The following is an 18,723-nucleotide window of genomic DNA, read 5'->3' on the forward strand; positions in this document are numbered from 1 at the left end:
CCGCTCAACATCAACCTGGAAAATTGGATAAGCTACCGGTAAACCAAAAACTAAGCAGCATATGTTCTGCAGCAAGCATGAAACACAAATAGTCTAAATGTCATGCTTCTTCACTTGAGCACCAAACAAACAAGTGATGAGGGCGTTTGAGTAGCCGACAGGTCAAGACTATCCTTTTTATGCGAGTGAGACGCTCGATTAAAGGGACAGGGTAGGTGAACAGTAAAAAAAAAATTGGGAGGGGACATTTAATCTCAGCTGTAAGGGTATGACACGATAATATTACGAGGTTATCTCAGCAGCAGGAACAACTGGCCGCACACAGAAGACACACCAGAAGCCAGCTCACTCAAGCACTAGCTGCAGCGTCCTTGTCGTCGCCGACTGCCCCGCTATAGAACAACGTCCTCTTCGCTTCGCGACTGTGTACCTTAACAATATGGTTAATGAAATAATACCTTTATATAAAGAATACGCCACTCTCGACTTGGCATTGACAGATCCCTTAGAGTCCTCATGCAACTTCTGCAGTAGTGGTGTAGCGGTAAAGCGAAGTACCACTTCCCTGCGATGCGAGGCGCTGATACCGGTGGAGCTTGTGCGACCCATGGTGCTCGTCCCTAGCAACCTCTCGCACCCTGTCATTAATTTATCTGACACATTCCAAGGTGGTCAGTTTGCTCACACTACAGTGGGCAGGTTGTGATGACGCCATAATGTCGCGTGAGCTATGTGGCCAACCTAGGTTGCTTCTCCAGGAATTTTTCGCTTGCAACACCGATGAGGAAGACAGATTTTCAGCCTTAACGCAATTGCGTTAAAATTGCTTTAATTTTGTTTATATACGAATAGGGCACACTTTCTACGTATTTTCCAGTGTCTCAATTTTTCCTGCGTTGTATATTTTCTTTTAAAGAACAGCCTTGAAAAGAACGAAGTTAAAAGAGGAATACTCTTGGAGCTATTAGGCTCCATGATAGCATATGAGTGCTTCATTCGCATCAAATGCAAGCAAGCTCCAAAAAATTCCTCAATACTGCCGCCGGCACTAATAATGTGAATATCAGATGCTGCCATAACATTCAACAGCGGCAACATAGCAAGAGCAAAGGTTTTATAGGCCTCTGGGCCAACCTGAAGCAGTAGCACTCTCCGCCGACTGAGAGAAGTTAACCGGCACCAAGTTTCCTCTGCTGCCGAGAAGCAGAGCAAGCAAAGACAGCACAGGAACCCAAATGACTGATTACGAAACAAAATTATCAGTTCAACAATAAATATGGAGCTCATGCCTACAGTATTGCAAAGAGAAAATTTCGTAACAAAATTACTTTTCATTTAAACTAATTTATCTCAAAACAAGTATTGTGACGAAAGTACCATTAAATTCAAAATGATGCAATGCTGAAAATTCGTTTTTTTTCCTGCACTTTATATTATGATGTGGAAGAACACTAACAAAAATTGGGCTTGTTTAACGATCTCTATTGATCTTAAAGGTAGAAACGAAGCCAAAAGTCGCCTTAAATCCAGTCTTAGAGAAAAAAAGTAATGAAATATTTGTTCTTCTTGCGTTATCATTTTTGTTCAGTGGAAAGAGCTTAAGCAACGATAAAAGCTATATTAGGAGTTAGCAGCTATGTTTACTGGTTCTTGAGAAAAGCGTACCGAAACATGCCGTAAAATACACAAGAAGCATAAGGCTTGCCCTGTCCCCTACCGAAGCTAGTTAGGACCAGTATTCTTCGTTATTAATTATAAAAATCGTACAATATGCGCCGTAATATGTGCGATTTCTCTCATGTAATATGTAAAAAGAAGCTCTCGCCAGAATATTAGCGAGAAGCTTGTGCTACAGTGCTGTGGATTTAACACCCGTACAGTACGTGTGACGAATCTGGAAGTGCTGCAAACTTGAAGTTCTACGAACCAAAACCTTCACAGAGTGAACCCAATGCTAACAAACTGTCCCGGAAGAGAAAGAAAAATATCTTCATTGAAGAAATTTCCTATTACTGTTGTGTCTGAGTCGCTGCTGCAGCTCGCAGTCGCCCCAAGAACTTCTTGTGGTGGCGCGGGTAAGAGCGGGACAGCTCCTCCTCCAGTTCCGCAGCCGTCGAGTTGTTTGTTCCTGGTATGTGGAGGCTTTCTTGACAGGCCTATACCACACGTCTACTTCGTCGCCGCATCGTGTGCATTCACATTTGTATGATTTCGGGCACAGCCTGTTGAGCTTTATTGTCTCGTGAGATAGCTGGAAACCCTATTTTTGGGCACCGGAGCGCGGCCGTCGGGGTTCCAGGCTGGTTTCCGACATCACGGACGTCAGGGCCGAATCCTGACGTATCTTTACGCTTGCTGCTGCTCGGCTCGTCCATAAAAACCAATCGCAGACAAAGCGGGGTGGAGAGATTTGGGTCGCTTTAGAGGGTTTATCGCGCATGTGGAGGCTGCCAAGCGACTGTGATGCTACGGCGTATTCAGAGCGCGTTCAAAATTTGCACCTTACGGGAAAGAAAAAGTGCATCGCAGAGGAAATTTTATTTGCCTGATTACAAGCCAGATGACAGAGCGTGAATGTAAGCAAAGCGGAAGGCTCCGAGTTCAGGCGGCAAAATCATTGTTAGCTAGAAATAAGTGCGGTACCCCGACTCCGCCGTGCGTAAAAAAATGCCGTATTGCGGGAAAAAATAAAGGTACAGTATTGTGCGTTTTTATCGCTGACACTTTCATAAATTTCCCCGCCTCTACCGCTGGCTCGTTTGCGGTGAAACTGCACACAGAGCTTGCGTAATATGGTAACTTTTGTATCGTAGCAAGCTTGACAATCGTACTTACTTAGTTCAGGCGCACATGATGCGAAAGCGTAAGCGTCTACGAGAGATCGGTGAGCCAAAACCCGCAGCCGACGCTTTTTCGGTGAGAACCGGGGGTGGCGCCATCTATTTTCGGCAGCAGAAAGCGTCACGTCTAGGCCGCAGAGGTGAGCGTTGCAAGGAGCGCGGGCCCTTTGAATATGCCGTTCGGCATTTGCTTCATCTTAAGTATTTTCAAATTATAGCACTGAAAAACAAACCAATTCCAGGCGTATCTCATCATTTGCCCTATTAAAACGATATACACACATTAGGCCGGAAGAACGGCTCTTTTTCTCGCAAGACGCTCCGTTGTGACGCTTTCCGCCGCCGAAAACAGATGGCGCCACTGCTGGCTCTCAGCGAAAAATCGTCGTCTGCGGGTTTTGGCTCGCCGATCTCTCGTAGACGCTTACGTTTTCGCATCATGTGCGCATGAACTAAGTAGGTACCATTGTGAAACTTGCTACGATACAAAAGTTACCATAATACGCAAGCTCTGTGTGCAGTTTCACCGCAAACGAGCCAGCAGTTGAGGCGGGGAAATTTTTGAAAGTGTCAGCGATAAAAACGCACAATACTGTATGTGCGACCTAAATATGTCTGCATGCTTGGCACTGACGAAGTGAACATGAAAGAGCAGCAGCTATGCGGACGCGCCAGAACTTCTGCGTTATAATGCAGATATTACTGGCTTGCGAATCCAGCTGTCCTTCACCTGATTTAATCTCACAGATCCCGCCGGATCTACGGCGCATGCGCAGCACATTGCTACTTACCGAGAAGCGTTGTCGAGTAGCGACGCTACATACAGCATCATCGACGACGGATCACCGCTGCCCGGGACTACCCTCCCCCCACCCCGAAGCGTGTTGGCTCACATTGCCCTTATCCTTGACGCAAGCCCCATCGACGGAAGCATCATGTCCCCGGAGCATGTTTAATCACGTACTGCCCGCCTAGTTCCTCATTCGGCATGAAAGAGCAGCAGCTATGCCGATGCACCAAAATTTCTGCTTTCTAATGCAGGTTAGTCCGAATCCTTCCTTGTTCTGTAAATGCGCAAACGAGGTAAAGCTGTCGCTCTTTCCATGCAAAACTGTTTTGTTTAGCACCGGTATTGAATGTCTGCATGTGTTAAGTTTCTTCTTTTGGGTAGGGATATTGAACTAAACCTCTGGCCTCCCAAGGATGACCCTACCAAGAATCATAACGATGCTTCGCTTTACTTAAAGCACTGAATGGTAAAATGAACAAAAATCACTCAGGAGTCCTGTCCCAGATTATCGAAATAAAGGAAATGCAAATAAATCTTGAAAAGCGATTGAACACCTAGGGTGGCTGAGTGGTTATAGCGCTCGGCAGCTGGCCCGAAAGACGCGGGTTCGATCCCGGCCGTGGCGGTCGTATTGTGATGGAGGCGAAATTCTAGAGGCGCGTGTACTGTGCGATATCAGTGCACGTTAAAGAACACCAGGAGGTCGAAATTTCCGGAGCCCTTCACTACGGCGCCTCTCATAGCCTGAGTCGCTTTGAGACATTAAACCCCCGTAGATCATAAACCGAACAGCGATTGAGCAATTTTCATGACTGGCTAACGGCTGTGGAAGCTAACATAGCTGGTTCCCATTCCTAATCTGAAAATGATATTGCGCGTATAGTATCGGACGCTATTCAAACCTAAACGACCGCCCTTAGTAGACGTTTAGAAGAACTAGGAGACAGATGGTTTGAAAACTTGCTTTTCAACGGTTTTCCTGATCAGCAGTCGGAATCATCAAAATCGGAAAACAGTTGGCGACGCCATTTTGTCATTAGGCACGCGGCTAGGTGATCAAGCCATTATCCGAGCTCGTAGGTTTGGATAAGTTTGTTCCAAACATGTGTCGTCCGGTGATAGCCAAGTTCTAGAGCTTCAAGATAAAAGAAGCCATTTTTTCCCAAGGATAAAATCTAAAATCGTAAGGGTTTGGGAAGTCTACTGTCCGGCTACTCGCACATCACGAAAAAAACTACATTGTTTTAGTGAAGCCAGTGGTGAGCAGTTCTCTTTTCGTTGCAACATGTTGTCCATAAACAAAAATACTTTATCTACCTCCCCTCGAAGGACAGTGTTTGTGAATCTGAATCTGATCATCCTAATGTTAGGTCTGCGCCTGCCAACGCTGTCCAACCTGCATCTGCTGAAATCGACTCACCTTTATCTTAGCAGTCAAGCGGTGCTCGTGATTCTGCAAGTGAAAATTTGTTTCGGTTTTCAAACGTTCGAACTCTAGCGAAAAAACGTGATAGCCTGTGCTCCTTCATTGGCACGTGTAACGCCGTTGTTTGCATACTCACTGGGGCTTGACTCAATGCAATTATTTCTGATAACAAACCTTCCAACTGTGAAAAGCCCTTTAACATGTATCGATGTGATCGTGCTCTTAGATCTGGCGGAGGTGTCCGAATTGTCATTGCAGACCATGTTCACAGTTTTCATATTCCTGTTGTCTCCTCCTTAGAATTGGTGTGCGCATGTGTACGCATTAACCACCGCGATGTTGTTTTCTGCAAATGCTACCGGCCCCTTACTACTGCTTCCTCATTTCGCACCAATCTTCATGATGTGTTACAAAATACCGTCCCCAAATTCTCGAATTCACCTATATTCAAGACGGGTGAATTTAATTTGGTCCGCCGCTGTTACGCTTGCCTCAGACCGGTCATCTGAAACGGCAGCACTTCTAAACGTCTGCGCTGATTTCAACTTCTCGGAAATCATAACGCGACTAACCTGAACCATGCAAACTGGTTCCAGTATCATAGACCTGATTCTGCCTACTTCCCCCGATGTCGTTAATTCACTCACTTTTTCCCGGGTCTCAATGACCATGGTATTATTGTATTCGCGTTTGCAGTAAGCATGTGTCTCTCACCGCCAGCGCAAAACTTCATAAATTACGAGATAGCACTTTTTTTTGGATCAAATAGACAACTCGGAACATTTTTGGATGAATACCTACCAAATTTTTGTGCACGTACTCTTCAAGAAATCCGGATTTGTTTTAAAAAAACAATCAACTCGCTAACAGATAAGTACATACCCCAACGTGTGTCATATGCGGCAGCCAGCGATCCCTGTTGTTCAACATTGTCTCAAAGCGCCTACTAAATATAAAGGGATTATTTTGCCAGGCAAAATTTACTATTGTTCAAATGGTGAGGTGTTTTGTGTTTTAGATTTTGTTCCCCGTTATTTGTTTTCAGATCCGTTTTGTGTAATTTATCGATCCAAGATCGAACTTTTGATTAATTACAGCTGGTCTGATTTCAGTCCACTTCCTCCCCCGGAAAGAAGAGGCACACCTAGAGGGACGCAACACCAGTTTCGGACTGTGTGGCCACAATATGGAAGCAGGTGGTGCGAACAACGGTGCTTCAACACTTTCCCGTGGGGTGCACCGGTAAGTCCTAATGGGCCTCGGTTCACTGTTAGAAACATGGCGGCACTTTCCGTTGAGCCACTAGCCCCCACCACCGCCACAGCTATGATCCTTTGGAAGCACACAGTAGACCCCACGACAGACGAACACATAGCGTCATACTCTTGGAACGCAACAAACTCGAAACAAACAGCTATAACGTCGATCCTCCACAATTCGCAATCTAAATTGACCAGACAAAAGTGTCAACACTAAGAAACCAGAAGTTCGAATTGAAGCCCGATATTCCAGGCTCCTAAATACTAACGTGCTTAATTAGAACTACTGGTTCATTCCAACTGACGCTAATTAATTTTGTAAGCTTCAAGTGTATTGAAAATATGCCACGCATAATTCCAGTCAATCTTCTATTTCCCGCTGGTCAGTAAAGTCGGCTGTACTACAATACAAACTGGGTACTCTGCAATGATGATGATTATAAGAATAACACCTTTATTCATGGCACCAGAAATATAGCATCACAACTGTCAAGCCTCCCAAAGTCTCATATTGCTTGAGACATCAATTGAGAATAAGCGCCCCCCCCCCCCCTCGGTCAGAACTGTGCAATTACCACGTAAACTGCGCTGACCTCACGTCGTGTAATCGAAAACTAAGAGCGTGTGCCTGCTGACCATCGACAGGACTACACCCGGAACATCGAGGACCACTGAGTTAATCAGGGCCACAAGGCGGAAGAATGGGCGCGCAATCTGGCTTCTACAGGAGTAGGTGCGCTGTTAGGGCGCAAAACTATTATTTTTAAACTATTGTCTTTTCTGCCGCTGGCTCCGTTTCTGGCTCATTTTTCTATGAGGAATATTGGCTGTCAACCGTCTGGCCGAAATTTCGTTAAGCTTAACATCACGACTCTTACGAAAATGGTATATAGACTTTCAATAGACTTCTTGTGGGCTCTATTACCTTCCTCCGGGTTTTTTCTTTTGTCCATTCGTAGCCAGTAGATTGTCGACACACAAGAGTCTACTAATAATGTACGCCATAAATCTACATTCTCTGTAGGCCGTCTGTAGCATTGATATTGTTTGTAGACAAGTCTAAAGGATTTGTCGATAGAAAGTCTATAGACTATATTGACAAAAGAATATGGAAAGTCCGCAAACTGTCTAAAATAATATTTGCATCAGAGGGTTGCGTTCAGTGTTCGTTCATGGTAAAAATGACTGTATTGCTAACCATGGCTATATTCAGGTTGTTTTCTTTTCGGTAGCATGAGACTCATTTATTGCCCGCCGCTTGATTCGTACTCTCTGTCAATAACTCGGACTACGTTAGGAAATGCTTGTACGGTAACTCACTTTTGAACGTGCGTGGTTAAAGCATGCCGTGCCATCCTTCTAGGGACCTCTCTGTACACGCATTCTCGTTGCAGGTTCGGAGTCGCCTGGTGCGATCTTCCGGAACTTAAAGAAGAGGCACTTCAACGGGACCACAACATGGAAGCAGGTAGCGGCAGCGACCATGACGTTGACATCCCTCCATTGGGTAATGACCGCTTCTTTGCTCGTCACTAATCTTCGCCTTCACGGTAGTGCCGAGGCCCTTCAGTTTGTCGAAGAGTGCGTGATTTGGCAGGGATTACGTTAATCTCACGCGGCCAGCGGCGCAACTGAGGCGGCGGCAATACTTAGCACCCCGGAAGCAAAAAAAAAAAACTGGCACTTGGGCATAACATTCTCTAAGAAAGCCTCGAATTTGCACTGTTCACAGTTATGCTGGGAGCCAGTTGTACAAATAGAGCAGTCCTTCGCCACAAGATCTCCCTTGAATGTGGACATTTCTGCAGCTCATTCGTTTCATGGTATACGGCTGATTCTGAAGACGGCGCGAAAGAGAAAAGGAAGGCGCAAGGAAACAACGGCCCTTTTGCGCTGTCTTTAGAATATACCTTAGCTATGAAGCAGCTAGCATAAACCAAGGTAAACCCTTCGCCAAAAGTAGCCGGTCTGCTCGGTTTGCTTCACATTTGTATATAGCGAAACAGTCATCGCACCCAAGAAATTGTAAATCTTTGTGAGGTAAGGAGAAACCTTTTTCTCACCTACCAATACACTTTGGTTTTTAGGAAAGAGGTATCGGCTCCATTTTATAAGGGAGAAGCAAATCATGCAGCCTGGTTACATTTGGCGCAGGTCACACGACCAAAGGCGTGAAAACCCATGAAAACTTGTTTCCATATGGTCCCATCAGCCTTTATTTTACTCTTACCATTAAATTTAGTTGAAATGCAGCGAGTAATCCTTTTTTTTCCCCGCGTAAGCGGTTGGCTTATGGTTACTATATTTTGGTGGTTGTTCAGGGTGCAGATTAACAACACCCCCTAGTGTGTGTTTTCTCGTTAAAAAGTTCTATCAACGCAATCTTTATGCTCTGTTGTGCGTGTTTTCGTTCGCATGTTGTGCCCCAGTCTTCGAGAACAGACTTCCGTCTCCACAAAGTGGAGTACAGGAGAGGCCACGCCACCTAGCCTCGCTGCGGAATCCTGGCGTCTCGCCGACGATGCACCTTTGACAGCCCTGCCTTTGTCAACCTGGCTAATCGTCTGTGGTCCGACCAATTCAAGCACCCTTTGCGAAGTTACTTGTGTGGGCGGATGCTCTCGAAGTGTTAGTCTTCGGTGCATCTTCGGGCTGTTGTCCGCATCGCCACCCGTCCACAACTGATGTTCCTGAAGCAAAATAAATATGACCTTAGTGTAGATGCTTGAGAGTTCGGCTTTGCGTTGGCTTCGTGAACCGATGAGCCTGTTAGTGGTGCGACACGTTCGCAAGCAAGATGCGCAGGTAAATAAGCCGTAAAGCAGTTTCTGAACGGCGGCGATGACTTTGAAAGCAGTTTCTTAAGCGTCCAGCTCTTTCTTATTATGTTATAACACCCGCTCAATTTTTGTTTAGAAGTAGGTGAGGTAGCTTTTTCCTTTCGTATTGTGGCCATGGCGCTATGTATATATTTATGAGGGAACTACCTTAGTTTGCATGCTCAGAACAGGCTACAGGTTCCGTCTGCGCAGGTTTAATGCCGTGTTAGGCATTTTCCTGTGCTGTGTATAGATAACACGGCTGCGCCAGGAGATCTGTTTTCTTAGCCCCTAGAACCGGAGCATGGCTTGTACCACCCTTGTCATTTCTGACATTCTAAGGAATGTATTGGACTCCAGGCAGCACTGCAAAATAATCCTCAGCACAATGTTTTCCCCGGTGTGTGGCGTGCAGCACCCCACACACCCTACACAGCTTTCGCTGCTCTGCGTTTTTGGTTCCGCCAAAGCGAACTTCTTACAACGCGATGCCTATAGGTTCGGTTGGTAACCGCCGTAACCGACATCGTGTGGAAGGAACTCATCAAGAATGCAGCCCACACTGAAGGTTGCAAGTCCCGTCCGTCGACACAAGAGAAGCGCGAACACCTTCCAAAGGCAAAATTCAGGTACACAACCAACACTTTCCAAAGGCGAAAATCAGGTACATAACCAGTTGACATTGGAAAGAATCCTAAGATGCGAGGGTTCGCGATTCCGCTGAATGCAGGGAGTGGGAGTGAGATTTGTCCTGGCTGCGACATACGAATGCTCTCCTGCATTCATGGGTTACACATGCTAAACTCCAAAGTTATTGAGGAAGGTGAACTAATGCGGACAACAACACTGCTTCTGGTGGTTCCCGCATGTTTATAATTGGTGAGCCCGTAATACGTTGAGTATTTTTGTACAAGCCGTAGGTTAAGCTGCAGTTCATGTGAACCTGAGGGTGCGTTTTCTGAAAGATGTCGTTGACCTCCCCAGGTGGAGGGTTCGCAGCTTGGTTTGCCAGCTTGCCAACCCAAAGCCTACCGCTTGAGTCCTTCAAAAAAAAATGGCATTGCTGCAATTGCCGTGGCTCTTGTCCCAGTCGGCGAGGGTGCGATCAAAATGAAAACCCCCAAAATAATTCGACAGGAGCTAAGATCATTGACAGACCACTATCTGCAGATCTCCCAAGTGCGTACAGTTGGCCGTAGAGGCATTGTGTGCAAGCCCTCTGACATCGCTTGTGTTGCAGACTTGCTTCAGTGCAAAATTCTCAGCTCACTGCTGGTGAAATCATTAATTCCCGAACCACTTGCATGTGTCAAGGATATCGTACGTGATGTCGGCCCAGCATCATCCGCGCAAGAAATTCTAGAAGAATTTCAGGATTCAGAAGTTGGGGTTTTTTCAGTCTACCGCTGTAGTAGAGAGGTAAATGGCTTGTTTATTGCTACTGAGTCTGTAATTACTTTTGCTGGCTCTTCCTGCCCTGCTAAATTAAAACTTTTCTCGATTGTATACCGTGTGGACACTCTGGAACGCCGCCCTCTTCAATGCACCAACTGCTGGCGGTTCGGGCATAGCGGCAAAGCATACAAGTCAGATACCCAATGCCGTTTAAGTGGAGAAGGTCATTCTGCTGAAAACTGCACCTCAGAGCAGTCTCATTGTTGCCTCTGCAGCAACACCTACTCAGTTGAAGATGCCAACTGCGTAAAACGTAGTGAATAGCGTAGCTTGTTGGAAATTATCAAAGAAAAGTGGTACTGAAGAGCCGATGCTTACTCTGTTCTTAACAGAAAAAAAGACTCATATGCTAGCTGTGTCCGCGCTTCTGTTGGGAACATTGAGTCCAACTTGACTTCCTCGATTGTGGCCACAGTAGAAAAAGCCCTTACTAAGGTGGTGGAGCGATTGCTAAACACTTTTTTGGGGGCGTTGGCTCAGTTTGTTGCTGTTCAATTATGTGTCACCGTCAACATCCTCCGCTCTGCCAGTCACGTCTGCATCTGTTTCAGCTTGTGCAGCTAGTGCTGGAGGCTCAACATCACCTCCTAATGCTCCCCAAGTCCCAGCTAAGATATCTGTTCCTAGCAGTGCTTGTCGCACTGACATCTACACAACAGACGTCGGAACGTCGTGCCCTATGCAGAAGCGCCGTGCTTCCTCGTCACCATCTAAATCTAGTTCTGGACGTTGCGACAGTTCAGCTTATATTAAATTTGGTCTTATGCATGTTGAAATAATCTACGCAGTACACGTGTTTATTCGAGGCGAGGAAGGCTGTGAACACACTGGCGTACTGGCCGACATCAATGTCAAGTTGGCTGTTTTGGTCGAGATGAAAGTGCAAGTTGATGGTTTGGCGGGTTTGCGAACAACAATAGAGAGTCTTGAAACATCTGTTCAAATGATGTCTGATAAGTATGATGAAATTCCGGCACACCAAAAAAAAACAGGATTCTGATATTCAGACCCTCAAAAAATTATGGACGACCTTGAAGCAACTGATCTTGCAAATGAAATTATAAACCTAAAATTGCAGGTCAATGAGCTTGAGCAGTACGGTAGAGGTCAAAAACTAGAACTTCATGGCCTTAAGCAAGGTGAGGATGAAAGTTGCTGTCAAACGTGAACAAACTTGCTCGTGAACAACTTTAACGTGAACAAAGTGGCTCGTGTAGCTGTAATTCACAAGGGCGATGACGCCAACAACCTCAAACACTACAGACCGATTTCTGTTCTCTCTACTTTTGCGAAGGTTGCTGAACATGTAATACATAATCGCCTGTATAATTATCTGGCACGACACGAAATTACTTCCAAAGAGCAATATGGTTTCCAAAAGAATAAAACAACAGAATCTGTTTTGCTTAATATAAAGGAACAGCTAATTGATATTATAGAAAGAAGACGAGTAACAATGGGAATTTTTCTCGATTTAAAGAAAGCCTTCGAATCGGTAAAACATGACATCCTTCTTAAAAAGCTGGAACGGCACGGGGTAAGAGTTCTTGCTCTTGAGCTTCTAACCAGTTATTTGAAAAATCGTTTTCAATCAACACAAATAAACGCAGTATCATCAACATCAGGTGAAATGGTAGTTGGTGTACCACAGGGTTCTATTTTAGGGCCGATAGTGTTCCTTCTATATATTAACGACATAATGAACATACCGTAGACTAAGAATATTATTATTTACGCAGATGATACTAATGTGTTCTTTTCAGGAAATAATATGGCTATATTAGAAAAAGAGGAAAACGTGTGGCTACAAGAACTTTCTTCATGACTGGAATCTAACCTATTGAAACTGAATGTTAAAAAGACTAAATATGTCGTATTTACAGACAAAAACAAGACCATTGCTGAAGGTTTTCAACTAAAATTTCAAAATTCAACTCTACTTCGTGAAAATTAAATAAAACTTTTAGGAGTAATTTTCAAGCAGCACTTACCGTGGAATGACCATTCAGACTATTTGCGCAGTAAAGTATCGCGGTCAATGGGTACAATAAACAGACTACGTATGCTTTTACCTGTCAGATACAGACTACAGCTATACTATAATACTCTATAGTTCACTCCTATATACATTACGGGCTACTTGTGTGGGGAACAACAACACTTACGAATATAGCAACATTACTTTCGCTGCAAAAAAGGACTATCCGGGCTATATTCAATCTTACACTCAGCCAAGACACAGGGGAGCTTTTTAGAAAACACAAACTACTTAAAATACAAACAATGTATGACAAAAAACTGGCTATATACATAAAGAATCAAACAAACTACAGTAAAGAAACGTTTCAGAACACATATCTGCACATGCCTGAACTATATAACTTCCGAGCAGCTGATTTCCATGTTTCAAGGTCCCCTACAAATTATGGCCACCAAATGTTGACATTTGTGATACCGAGAGCTCTAAATGCTTACCCCCCGATACTTTCTATGGCAATGAAAAAATGAAGTGACTAAAGTTATAAAGGAGCCGTGCATGATATGCTACTTTCGTGACAGTGCTGTATATGTAAAGAGCTTTGTTTCTTTTTTGGTAATCAATTCTGTATATTACTACCAATTTAACTTCCGTTTTCTGTTCGAAGTCGGTTGCTGCCAAATGCTTTGAATGCTTGTTTCAATTTCGTTCTTTTGTTTTTGTATAGGAGGGCAGGCCTTAGTCAGGTATTGTATAACGCCTTTTGCCTGCTCGTCCTTGGTTTACATATGATTTAAACCAAAAATGAACCAATAAAAAATATACGCTGGTGAATGGAAACACGCAACGCTCCTGGTGCAATTCCTGGCAGTTGTACGGAACTCCTATGAAACCAAGGAGGGGATAGACCTCATGCATCTCACCCGTCTCAAAGCAAGGGTTCACCGGTTCTCACCGCTTTATGCCGCCACCCCGTCTGCTCTTATCTTCAACGCACTTAGTAATTTGAAAGGCAAAGTTCCAAGGCTCAAATCGCTCGTGGCATTATGAACAGCTCTTTCCATGTCATGTTTTCAAATTGAATTGAAATAATTTTTAAGGAAAGGAAATGCCGCATAACTGTCCCACTAACTCGGTGGACACCCGAACTGTCCTGTAAGGGAAGGGATTAAGGAGACAGTGAAAGAAGAAAGGCCCCGGATTCTCGGTTTCCCCATCTCGGTTTGTATGATTTAGTGTGGCCCTTAAAAATTTCTTTAGACAGTCTGTAGCTGTCCATAGACATTTGTGTATAAAATCTATACAGTTTCCATAGACAAATCCGATAGAAATCTATAGAAATCCGATAGACATTCTATTGACAATGAATAGGCAAAAACAAATACCTCTGAGAGGGAATATAGTCTATAAGAAGTCATAGAAAGACTAAAAATCATTTTTATAAGAGGAGTCACGCACTAAAAGGAAGCGACCATTGTGTTTGTATTATATCTGAAGAGTGTAGCACGGCAAAGGACAGTAGCGCTCAGTTCCCTTCCATTCCCTTCCAGATTCAACTAAGGACCTGTGCGCTTTTTATGTGGTTAATTTTATCGATGTAGCACTCTTTGGCGGTCACATACACATTTTTCTATTCATAGACCACTTGCTTGGTCCACCAAGGGGCACAAGATTTGTGTATTGTGTATATATATGTATATATATATATATATATATATATATATATATATATATATATATATATATATATATATATATATATATATATATATATATATATATATATATATATATATAACGCTCGCGATAACACGTTGCTTCCTCCCACCGTCAATTATTACCTGCTAACACAGCCAGATTCGGCAATCAGTGCTTTGCGCACTCCAGCTTAGTAAACACGCCCGTAACCTGTTCTCTCCCATAAAATTTTGTGAGTGTACCTCATAGTCAGGGCCAAAGGAATATTTCCTCTACGGCAGCGGTGTAGCGGCAGTGGAGATAACCAACAGCGTGCTTGCGGAGACAGTCACACAGTGCTGCCAACCCTAGGGATTTTCCCTTAGATCTAGGGAATTTGAACTTTGTTTAGGGGAAAAGGATTATTGTTGTAATCTAGGGAAATTTTACCTTCCGCATGGGTCTTTATTTTTCGATGTGAATCGGTTCCTTATTCACTGTTTCTTCACCACCTTGATTTTGAGAATCTGGCTATGCGCCATGTGCACGAGGGGAAAGCGTTGTTGGGATCGAGATGGCGTGGTCGGGCCGGGAGGAGGTACGAGGATGACGGGACTCAGGGAGACTTTGGGGGGACAAGACAATCTATTTACATGGTGAAGGAAATGCACGGACTGTACAGAGATGATGAGGGAAGCGCTGGTAGAGACTCGATGGGCAAGGCGGAGGGGCGCCCTGAAATAGGGTTTGCCTCTGGTTCCCGCCTTCTTTACCCGTTAATAAACAAGTCTGGCCACCGCCCTTGAACAGAGTCGATGGCGCATCTGCCCAGGCAAAAGTTGGGACGCTTCCTTTGCTTCGAATTTCCTGGTCGGTTCCTGGAACAGTCTAGCTTTAGCAGTACCAGAAGCACGCTGTCCAAGAAGCACGATTCCTCGAAATCACGGCTGAAGGTAGTTGGGTGTGTTTAGAGGAAACTGACGCCAACCAATATTTTTAACTTTAGCCAAGGTTTCTGGACCAACGCGGTCTCTTCTTCAGGGGTGACTAAAGTGTGCCAGAAGCAGCGGGTTGCTGCCTTCGTTCTCCGTTTGTTAGCGCGTGGCGCAGTCCATGCACTAACGTACGCGGAGGAGAGTGTTGCTGGAGTGCTATTCATCGACACCTTTGTGAGCCGGATGTGCCATGACTCCGCAGTCGCCTCTTGAACCGGTTTGGCTCCACGGCCAAGACGCTCACCTCCTCGAAGGCTATCCTGTGGACGGCGCGCTCGCAGTGTTCGGCGAGGGAGTTAGATTCTGAATTCATTTGCCGGATGTCATTTTTGTGTTGCCTTATTCTTTGGTGGAGGTTTTTTGTTTCGCCAATATATGGTGCCGGGCACTTTGAGCATAAGATTTTGTAAACGACACCTGGTTGTTTTTCTCTGGGACGCGGTTTTTCGGTCATGGCAAGAAGCGGCTTGTTGTCGAAACAGGTTCGTGAGCCTATGTAGATTCCATGTTTTCTCGGAATGCGTGCGAGTGCCTCGCTGGTTCCCCTCACATACAGAAGCACAACGCGCGCGTTTCGTTGTCTCATTGTTAGCTGGTCCCCCTGTCCTCTGAGCTTGACTGGCGACCAACGCGCTGAATAAAGCCACGTGTGTAGCCATTCTTCTGTAGGCCGGCGAGAATGGTGGATTCTGCTTTTTTCTCCGCTTCAGAGGAGCAGATTGACTTTGCTACTCCAGTCATTCTGCACCGCACATTCTTTGTCACCACGTCATCACCATCATCATCATTTATTTTTCCCTTAAGGCCCCGCCCCTTCTCAGGGTATTACGTAAGGAGGGGAGGGCTTCGTACATAGGAAAAACAAGAACAAAGCCATGGAAAGAGGTTCAAAAGAACAGATCTAGTAAAACATATTTAAACATACAAAGAGGGCAATTAGGACAACGATACAAGCAGTAACATCAAATGAGAACACAATTAGAACAGTTAAAAAATTCAATCGAGCAGAGAGAGGAAATTACAAACGAATTGTTTCAGCACTTCAAACTAAGGGTGAGCTGCTTGTTGGAAGGGCTGGTCTAGGTTGGACTCTCTTGGCTGGGTTCCGGTGAAATTCCGTAGAAAAATTCGTGACGAGTCTCCTTAGAACCAGTCCCCGTGACTCGCCAGTTGAAGATGAAGTGGTTAGTCTTTTTGAGGACCAACTCGACCCGGATGCAAGCAGAAAGAGTCGTTGCTCTTTCACAACAGCTTAGGCGACTTCATATGAAGTCTCGCAGGCGTGTGTCACCACTTCGCGCACTTTTGCGTGCACTCCCAGACACCCTTAGAGCGTGTGGGGGTAGCGGTCTCGGTCACAAAGGAGATGCCCTCGACTCAGCGTGACATAAAGCCGATCTGTTTGCGGGATGTACCGTTGGAGCGTGTACCGTACAGAGACCCAAAGAACTGCATACCTCTTGAGGAGATATACCTCGGCGGAAAAGTGATGTCGGCACTGTCGGAACCTCACGGCATAGACCGAACCATTACTCATAACTTCCGCCTCAGATGTTTGGAATTTTATATTGAAGCGGCAAGCCAGATATTAACCAGAATCCCATTGGACAACGTCCAGATGAACATACTGGAGGCAATCGACCCGCAAGTTGTCATCGAAAAGCGGATTTCTTCAATAGCCCCACTTGCCACATCATTCCCTTCTCTGGTGCCAGAAAGAGAAATGAACAAAATTGACGCAGAATGGAGACTGCTCCGCAATAGAGAAATAGACCTGCCTGCAGATGCGAGCGTTCAACGCTTTTGGAAACGAGTGAGAGACGCCAGGCAAGGAGACGGGAGCCCAATGTTCCCTCTCTTGTTGCACTCCAGTGCAACAGTGGAGAGAGTTTTCTCTCAGATCAACCTGATGAAAACAAAGACCAGAAACAGCTTGGTGACGCAAACCCTGGCAGCTACGCTTCACGCCAAGCGGGTTCTAGGAGGGGCCAACTGTTATGACTTTGCAGTGAAAGAACGCTTAATTGACCTCATGAAAAAAGAAATGTATATGCAGGAGTGAAACTCAGTCGGGATGCCACCCGAATGACGTGTCCTATGTTTTAGCGTTTGTTTGTTCACACCAACATTTGGGCACAAACTGGATTTTCCCTCGCTCTTTGACTGCAGCCGGTGAGCGTAAGTGTTCACTGCGAGATTTTCGTTCATTTCAGGGCTTAGGCCAGGATTTATTAGGCTGTGATATTAACATGTTTTCTTTACCCGTGATCACGTGGTACGCGAGTTTGCATGGGAAATCAATGTGTTATTGTATTCAAATTTGCTACCAAAGTGTGGTAAGAGGGTCTCTGCGAAATAAAGGAGTTCACAATTCAACTACGCACCTTTTTTCCATGCCTGAATATTTTTTTTTGGATCTAGGGAAATCTAGAGAAGTTTGAGTGAAAATTTGGGGGTGAGTGGCTTTCGAGGTTGGCAGCACTGGATTCACGTGAGAGGTGTGCTTTCGTTCGGTGCCTGTGTGCACTCCGGCTTAGTAAGAACACTCCCATAAACTGTCACCGCAATCTGATTGTTAGTGAGTAAACTCCAATATACCAGTGAGAATGCGCGCCGCGAGTGTTTCTGCACGTATATACAGTTGGAGCGAAGCGGCACTGTGGATCGAGCGCCGGTCCCCGCGGCTCGACACACATCTCTCCCTGCAGTACGCCCGCTCCAAATGCTGTTGCCCTCCGCAACCAATATGTGGATGTTTTAATTATTTAAATCATGCGGGTCTGCCTCTCAGCTACAAAACCAAATAATTTCTCGACTGTGGCGATGACCAAGACGACGCGCTTGTAGGGTTTCGTGAGATGTACTCGTGACAAACCATGGCAAAACCGGAAATGGCTTTGTGGGGCTCTGATTGGACAGTTGCGTGGGGGACTTCCGGGCGACGAGCGAAATTATATGTGGGTGCAGATCCGAGCGACGCCGCAGGCGACACATGCATTTTGCTTCGCGCGACGGCGCTGCTCTTCGCTTGCCGCAGTCGCTTTCGCATGAGTTTTCGCGTACATGGAGTCCAGGCTTCATGCGCTGCCAGCGCCGCGACGTTGCACGCTCGCAAAAACCGCGCTGCACGTCATTCTACTGCATCGGCAGCAGATATTTTAGATGCATCGAACAGTAGGGCCTCTGATGATGGGATTTTGGTTCGGACGGTGAAAAGGCGCAAACGGATCCTGGAACGCCGGCCTTTTAGTTTACACAATATTTTTTCTTCTCGCGTTACAAGCATATCGTCATAAGTATACTTCATTCTTCACCGAAGTTTCTATTAGGACTGATAAAATTTCATATTACTGAATATTTCTACCTAATTGCAGTACTAGCAGGAAGTTTTATGTAGCTGCTTTTGATGCGCTGCATGATAATGTAACTAGCGCAATTTATCGTTAGAAATAAAAACCTGCGAGAAATACCCATTTTTTCCATG

Source organism: Amblyomma americanum, chromosome 10, assembly GCF_052857255.1.
Source record: "Amblyomma americanum isolate KBUSLIRL-KWMA chromosome 10, ASM5285725v1, whole genome shotgun sequence".
NCBI classification, from domain to species: Eukaryota; Metazoa; Arthropoda; class Arachnida; order Ixodida; family Ixodidae; genus Amblyomma; species Amblyomma americanum.